The sequence below is a fragment of the Myxocyprinus asiaticus genome, chromosome 28 (genome assembly GCF_019703515.2).
Source record: "Myxocyprinus asiaticus isolate MX2 ecotype Aquarium Trade chromosome 28, UBuf_Myxa_2, whole genome shotgun sequence".
Classification (NCBI taxonomy): domain Eukaryota; kingdom Metazoa; phylum Chordata; class Actinopteri; order Cypriniformes; family Catostomidae; genus Myxocyprinus; species Myxocyprinus asiaticus.
Window position 1 is genome coordinate 14552469 of NC_059371.1, and position 8841 is coordinate 14561309.

Consider the following 8841-nt stretch of genomic DNA (forward strand, 5'->3'; position numbering starts at 1 on the left):
GGAAGTTGTAGGCCCCTGGGCTTCAGCCTGTGTAAGCCCATAGTGATAGCAACATACTAAAAACCTCTCAAAACACCTTAGCCAACACATTACAACACACTAAAAAACACCTTAGGAGCCCCATAGCAGCACACTAAAAAAACACATAGAACACCTTAACAACCACATAGCAATAGCAACATACTAAAAACCTCTCAGGACACATTAGCCAACACATAACAACACACTAAAAACAAACACTCAAAACACCGTAGCAAACCCTCTAGTAAAACTAAAAACGAAACAAAAAACACTCAGAACACTTTAGCACCCGTTAAGCAACACACCAAAAACCTCTCTGTACACCTTAGCAACCACATAGCAACATACAAAAATAGGCCATATAAAGAATAGGATGGCCAGATGTCCCGTTTTTCCAAGGACAGTCCCGTATTTAAGTACTTTTTCTAGTGTCCCGATTTATTCTGAAAAAATCGTGTTTCCCCTCTCCTAAAATTTCTCTATCGCCTATGCGGCTTTCTCAGACATGCAAGTATTCTAATCAAAGGTAGCCAAGGATATGGCTTGTAAAACCAATAAAATCACACCATGTTATTTGAAGTACATGATTGGATTAAACTATCCAATCACAATCCCCTATCAATAGACATCCAGTTAGTGAACTGATTGAAGAGCACGCAGATGAAATTGCGGCTGGGAAAATGTCAAGGAAGCATTTATGTACATTTAATGAGGATCTTCAAAAAAGGAGTCACAGACAGAGCCTAGTAAAGTGAGGTGTGAGATTTGTGGAGCTCGCATTTCCATCGCACATGTAGGCAGCACCGACATCGCTCAGCATGTTCATTCAAAAAGGCATGTGGATGCTGCTAAAAGTAAGTGTGTCACACCAAGTGTTAGCAAAGTTCCGAATCTGCATGCAAGTGAAGGACTTTTTGCTTATCATTCTGTTGTGCACGGCCATATTTTTCAGTCAGCTGACTGCACTGCGAAATTGATCAAGAAATTGTATGATCTGAAATTTTCTTCTGCCCACACCAAATCTGAAGCTGTCATATGCAACATGCCCGCTCCTTTGTTAGAGGAAGAAGTTCAGAGTGATTTGGACAAGTGCTTGTTTGTCACATTGACTGTGGATGGATCCAATCACAAAGACATAAAATCGTTCCCTGTGCTTGTGCGTTACTTTAATCCTCTAGACGGTATAAAAGTCAAGATAGCTGAGTTTTCATCTCTGCCAGGTGAGACATCGGATTTGCAAACTGACTGCATTTCCAATGTCATTGAAAAACATGGCCTTGATCAAAAACTAATTGCCCTCAGTGCCGACAACACCAACACAAATTTTGGTGGTGTTAAGAGAGCTGGTAAAGGCAATATCTGGAGAAAGCTGCAGTCAAAGCTAGGAAGGGAAATTTTTGGGATTGGCTGTAACGTACACATCATCCATAACACGTTGCAAACAGCAGTGGATTGTCTTCCGATAGATTTAGAGAGTTTTGCTGTGAAGGTGTACAAATACTTCCATATCTACATAGTGCATGTGAAGGAGCTCAAATACTTTTTTTTCCTCTCTCTTGATCCAGCTCTTGAAAGAATACTATACATTTTCAATGGTCTGCGGGCATACTTTCTTTCTCAAGAAAAATGCTCAAAGTTTCTAAGAGACATTTTCAGTGATCCTTGCACTAAACTTTGGATTGGCTTCACACTCAAGCAAACAGCCACTTTTAGCCATGCACTGGAGATAGTAGAGCAAGACCACATATCAGCCACAGGAGTGGCTTTGCACATTCATGACCTGAAAAAAGTCTTGCAGGCCAGGCTGGAGGAATCATTCATACCCTCTCACATTAAAAAGCAGTTGGATGCCCTGGTTGAAGCTGGTGACATGCGAGCGGATGATTTCTTTTGTGCAGTGAGAAACTTTTATTCAGAATCGGTGGATTACCTCCAAAATTGGAGCCGCTCATTGGAGAATACAGAAAAACTTGAGTGGGCCCTACTGAGAGTCATCCCAGAGGGGAAAGGCATTCAGAGCAGTCACGAACACGTCTACTCCAGAATCCCCACTCTCAGTTTGATTGACGAAACTACGCTCTTTGATGAGTGGGCTTACGCGAAAAACATCGTCACTCGTCTCATCACTGAGTGGAACATGGACAAGACAGCCATGTCTGACAGATGGACAGACATTTTTCGTGAGCTGGAGAGCAAGACCATCAACTTCAGAGTCTTAGCCAAGGTCATGGAGTTTGTTTTATGCCTGCCTGGAACATCTGCATCTGTGGAGCTTGTGTTCTCATTAATGAACGCAGCATGGACACTGGATAAATCTCAACTCAGTGTAACAGTCATGAAGGCAATGCTTTTCATACGCCTTAATTTTGGACTGGACTGCTCTGCATTTTACGATAAACTCTTGAAAGTCAAGCACACACTGAGAAAAAATGCTGCCAGCGAAAAGTACAAGGTGATAACAGTTACAGGTGTGGATGCACCCTCTAATTCGCACTGATCTGCGCCTAAGTAAGGATACGTCAATTTCATTTTTGCTGGGAGAGGGCTGTCCTGTTTTCCACAAGCAGGAATCTGGTCACCCTAACTCAAAACATCTTAGCAACCACATAGCAACACATCAAAAACCAATCAGAACTCCTTAGCAACATGATAGCAACACACTAAAATCCACACAGAACACCTTGGCAACCATATTTTAATGCATCAAAAATACCTTTGCAACCCCACACACTAAAACACACTCAGAATGCCTTAGCAGTCCCATAGCAACACACTAAAAAGCCACTCAAAACCCCTTAGCAACCCCATAGCAACACACTAAAAACCAGTCAGAATACCTTAGTTACCACATAGCAACACACCAAAAACCAATTAGAACATCTTTGCAACCCCATAAAAACACACTAAAATCAACTCAGATCAGCTTGACATCTTGCCAGTTCTTAAGCAAAGGTAGACGCTTATTGGTAACTTGATGAGAACACAGGAGCCCACGCCCGTGACAGAACAATTTTTTTCAAGCAAGCCTGATATGATTTTTCAGTTTTTGAAGCTATTAACTCAGCAGAGATTCCAGACGGTCAAGTGATTAACAACCTCCCGTTGAGAGGTGCTAATATGCGTTTATTCTCCCTCCACCTGATAGGATAATGATGCTCACACCTGACCATCACTGGAAAAATCGACTAGTGTGGTGCCAGCTTTAGAATACTGGCAGACAGTTATGCTCAGGTAAGTGTAACTGGAGCCAGCTGGTATGTGATAGCTGTGCGGTATATGTAAACCTCACTCCCCTGGCCTCAAGAGGCGCACTACAGAATGATGCTAGAGGCTTTAGCCTCCTCATTAGCGTGTCCACCTCCCATGCCGCAGACACCATTTGGAACCCCGTTCAGAGCGGGTCGAGTAGGACCTGTTACATAAGCACCACTCTGATGTACCAGAGATGTGCATCAGAGTGGGAATTCATGAGATACATATACAAATCAAATTTTAATCATTAACAAGATTTCCTGAAGGAAATACCAGTGCTTGCAAGGCAGCAAAATAATAGGCTTGTGTTAAAGTTTGAGGTAAGCTTAGGTGTAAGGCTTTGGATCTATGTCAATAAAACGGTGATTCTTTTGTGTGTGCATGTGCCTTAGTTTGTTTTAGAGGCTCTCTGCCCTGCAGAACTTCACTCTTCATTGCTTTGATAGTATTTCAGGATGAAAACGATCGAAGCAGACCAGCAGATTTCTGATTGCTAATATTGCATGTGTGTTCTGCAGATCACCGCTGGCCTTGAATCTCTTTCCCAGCACATAAAGAGCATGCAGTCCTACAGACACTGTTTTATGTGTTCAGATACATGTGTTAAAAATCAAGAACATGCATTTTCCTTGCAGACAGAGAGGACCCTTGATAGAGAAAAGGAGAATGCTTCTTTGTCTCTAATAAGATCTTGGATGATATTCAGTCCCCCTCTCCCTTAGTTTTTATATAACTCATCGTTCACTTTGACCAGGCTCAGTATCTCGCTGAATGAGGGACTGCCTAAGAGTGAAAAACATACTCCAGACATTAAATATGGCATAGACTAGAGTTTGTTATCTTATTGAGGATGGCCAGAGAAAGATACATTTGCTACAAAAGTAATACCAGAGCACAGTTCAGCAACAACAACGCAAAAATTATTCAGGGTGAAAAGGAAACAAAGGGAAAACACAGACAGCAGAGTGCTAAATAAACACAGTTAGCTCTCAATTAGGTCAAGCAGATACATCTTGCCATTCGATTTGTACTTTTGTCAGAGTTGGTGCCCGAGATACTCAATCATGTGTGACTCTGCCAGGGCGATCTTGCATCAGTTGTCCATAATAAACATATACTAACATGCTTACAGATTTTACAAGACCTGTCCTTTAACCAAAACAGTTCGCAATTACATGAAAGCTTTTCGTAAAGGACTTTTGACTGCATTGGACAGGTCACACTCTCTCTTGTGTTGTTAAATATCCTCTGTGACTGTAAAATAGGATGTAGGTTTAGGACTAGAAGTGGTCAGCATCTGATTCCAATTTGAAAGTGCTTATTGACAGAGTGATCTGTTTAAACTCAACACACATGATATTGCATGCATGTCACCCTCTCTCTCTCTCTCTCTCTCTCTCTCTCTTTCTCTCACACACTCTCTTGCTCTCTCTCGTACAAAGAAACAGCCCCCCTGTGAGCAGGCAAAGCGAAACAAATATACACTGTATGAAAATATACAAATGAGCAAGGATTTAAGGAGGAAGCTTTTACAAACAGTGCATTACTTGCATGTCATTGTCCTAGGAAGTACATAAACATATTTGCTATTTAATCTACATCAGTGTTTCTCAACTGGTGGGTCGCAACCAAAACAGGGGTCACTGGTGTGTTCGGATTGGGTCGCAGACAGCAGGGAAAGAACAATGTCATGGTTCTCCATCCACTGAAAGGTTTTCTGCGGCCACCAAGCAAAAATTCGGCCTCTCGCATTTTGTGCTTTATACACACTAAATATGGTATCTCATCCACTACGAGATATTTTCAAGATAAAAAAAAATGTGACCCAAGCTACGTTAAATACAGGTTAAAACCAGTTGAGAACCACTGATCTACATGGTGAATGTGGGCGTATTTTTGGTATAATAACAAAACCACATTAATGAAACTGATAAGATATTCTGATCTTTGTATTTTCGCCTAAAATGAAAACTGTGAATTGTTTAATTGTGGTACTGCCATCTATTGTCATAATCATGCAACATTACTGCTTTATCTCTTTAAGTTCTTACAGGGATATTTTATTCAAAAATGAAAATACTGTCTTCATTTACTGACCCTCATGTTGTTCTAAGCCTTAATGCCTTTATTTCCCACATAGAACACAAAGTGAAATATAAGGCAGAATGTTAACATCAGTCACCATAAGTTATCTGAATGATTACTTTATAGAATTACTTCATCCACTAATTGGCTCTATAACTCTACTCTCTCCTCTCCACCAATAGCTAGTGTGTGGTGAGCATACTGGCGCACTACGGCTGCCGTCGCATCATCCAGGTGTATGCTGCACACTGGTGGTGGTTGAGGAGAGTCCCCTGTTCACTGTGTGTAGTGTCAGAAAAACACTATATAAATGTAACGTTCATTCATTCATTTTTTTCTTTTTTTACTTTAAGGTACTAAAAAAAAAAAACGTTACAATTTTTTTTTCTGCTAACCAATTCTGGTAACACTTTACAATAAGGTTCCATTCGTTAACATTAGTTAACAACATTAGTTAACATGAACTAACAATGAACAATATATATTTTACCACATTTATTAATCTTAGTTGACGTTAGTCAATAAAAATGCAATTTTTCATTGTTTGTTCATATTATTTCTAGGGATGTGCTGAGCAACTAATTTCACTGACGTTTAAACTGAAATTTTGAAGTCAACTAGTTGACTAGTCTAAAAAGAAACCAACCTTCATAAAACAGTAAAAAAAAAAAAAAATTAAATGCGACCCATTTAAAATACTTAATCTATTCCAAATCCGAAGCTAAATTCCACTGAAAAGGGGCATTTATCTGCGACGTGCTCGCCTTGAATTATGATCATTGTACATTAAATATAGAACAGGACACGCATTCACTGAATCAACGTTAGCGAATATTTAATAGACATATTTATTGAAAACAATTGAATGAATAGTGCAGGATCAATGGAACAATCCAGACTGTTCTAAAAGGAATTTTCCACGTAAAAGTTACTTAACATATTATAACAGTCAGGACATTGTTGAAAATAATTAACAGGTAGACTAAGCCAAATCTACGAGATTAAAAAAAATGCACTGAAAAGTTGCATGTATTTCAGGCTGTGCAGTAGTGCATTAGCCATTGATCTAATATGACAGCTGTTCGGTAAAGAACGTTAACCAATAACAGTAACGTTGTAAAAAATAAAAATTAAATAATAGGCCTGTAATATAGCCTAAAATAAACCTAATGTATTCTAAACATGACGTGCACACAGAATAAAAGATAGCTTAACCCGTTAAGCAGTCGGCACCTCGTTGAAAATAAACAGTAATTTTCTAGGCTACTTACTCAAAAGCATAGTTTTTTTGATGAGCAAAATTAACACATCAAAATGGTCTGGTGAAAGATGGGACTTGACTCACCTGAGGCTGCTATCCTGCACTTGAAAAAGATTGCACAGTGGAAAAATAGCGTACAAGCATGCACAAATGTAAAGAAGACTCAAATGGGAAAACATCCATAGGGCCTTTCAAACATTTGGAAATCCACTTCCGGCACCACCACCGAAGTGATTTCTATATTATTTATTTATATTTAAATATTATATAATATTAATATTTAATATTAATATGACAGTATATAAAATATAAAGCCAAACGTAAATGTGTAAAAATGATGATCTGTTTAATTGGGGGAAATATTAACTGGCAAGTAATTCCAGGGTCGACTAGCACCATCAGAACTGTTAAGTCGACTAGTCTCGCACATCCCTAGTTAGTTCTAGTTCATTAACTAATGTTAACTAATACATCTTTTGATTTTAAAAATGTATATGTTGATATTAACGTTAACCAAGATTAGTAAATTTGAACAAATGGAACCATATTGTAAAGTGTTACCCAAATTCTTAACAATTGCTTGTTTTCTGCTTGTTCATTGTCACACACAAGTCATGCACTTGTTTCTCCCATACAATGATTAGTTAAATGCAATGTTTCACATTAATATTGTTTTAGAAAAACGTGTAACCCAATTAATGTACTAATTAATTAATTAATTTGAACGTCTGAGTAACTGTAATCTGATTACAGTAATTTAAAATGTAATGTGTAATACACTTCTTTTGACTAAAAAAAAGTTAAGAAAAATAAAACTTGCTAAAATAATATTCTTAAAGGAATAGTTCACCCAAAAATTTAAATTCTCTTGTAATTTACCCACCCTCATGCCATCCCAGATGTGTATGGTTTTCTTTCTTCTGCAGAACACAAATTATGATTTTTAGAAGAATATTTCAGGTCCATATAATGCAAGTGAATGGGAGCCAAAATTTTGATGCTTCAAATAACATAATGGCATCATAAAAGTAATCCGTACGACTTCTGTGTTTTAATCCATATCTTTAGAAGTGATATGATAGGTGTGGGTGAGAAACAGATCAATATATAAATCATTTTTTGCTTGACATTATTCTCCCTGCCCAGTAGGGGGCGATATGCATGAAGAATGTGAATCACCAAAAACACAAGAAGAAGAATGTGAAAGTGTTCTGTTTCTCAATCAGACCTGTCATATAACTTCTGAAGATTTTGATTTAATCACTGGAGTCGTATGGATTACTTTTATGCAGACAACTGTGATTTCTGGAGCTTCAAAATTTTGACACCCATTCACTTGTATTGTATGGACCAAAAGACCTGAGAAATTATTTTCTTAAAATCTTCATTTGTGTTCAGCAGAAGAAAGAATGACATACACATCTGAGATGGCATACGGGTGAGTAAATGTTGAGAGAATTTCCCTTTTACAACAATTGTTAAGGAAATATGTATATATTTTTAAGAAATTAAAAAAAATGTAGCCTGTAATTTCCCATTTTAAAAGCAGTTTGACACAATGTCTTGTAATGACAGATTAATAGGACAACAGCCTCTCACTGATAAACTGAGTGAAATCACATCATGTCAGTCAGCACATTTTTCTGAAACACAACAAAGGCCTAAAGTAAGAATGGCAACGTCTCTATAAAGGGAATGTATAGCAGGAACAAGTCATGTTCTGGCCAGCCAGCCGGGCTGACTTTACCCGGTCCAGTTACAGTATAATCAGAGATGACCTCAGCAGGCTGATGAAGACCAGGTTTCCTGCCTGAGTGAGTGGGACCTGAGCTGGCCATTCCACAAAAATTCCCAAAATAATCTGCACAGGATTCTGATAATTTGAAACCAGTCATAATGGAATCAAATAAGAACCTTTAATTAGCTATTTCAATTTGAAATAAATTATAGAAATTTCAACAGAAATCATATACACATTCTTTTTGGATTTTATTAATAGGGGCACTTCTTATGTTTACTGGCCTATTTTATTTTCAGTTAAAGGGATAGTTCACCCAAAAAACAAAAAACTAAATTCTCTCATCATTTATTCACCCTCATGCCATCCCAGACGTGTATGACTTCTTTCTTCTGCTGAACACAAATGATGATTTTTAGAAGAATATTTCAGCTCTGTTGGTCTTCACAATGCAAGTCAATGGTAACAAAAACTTTGAAGCTCC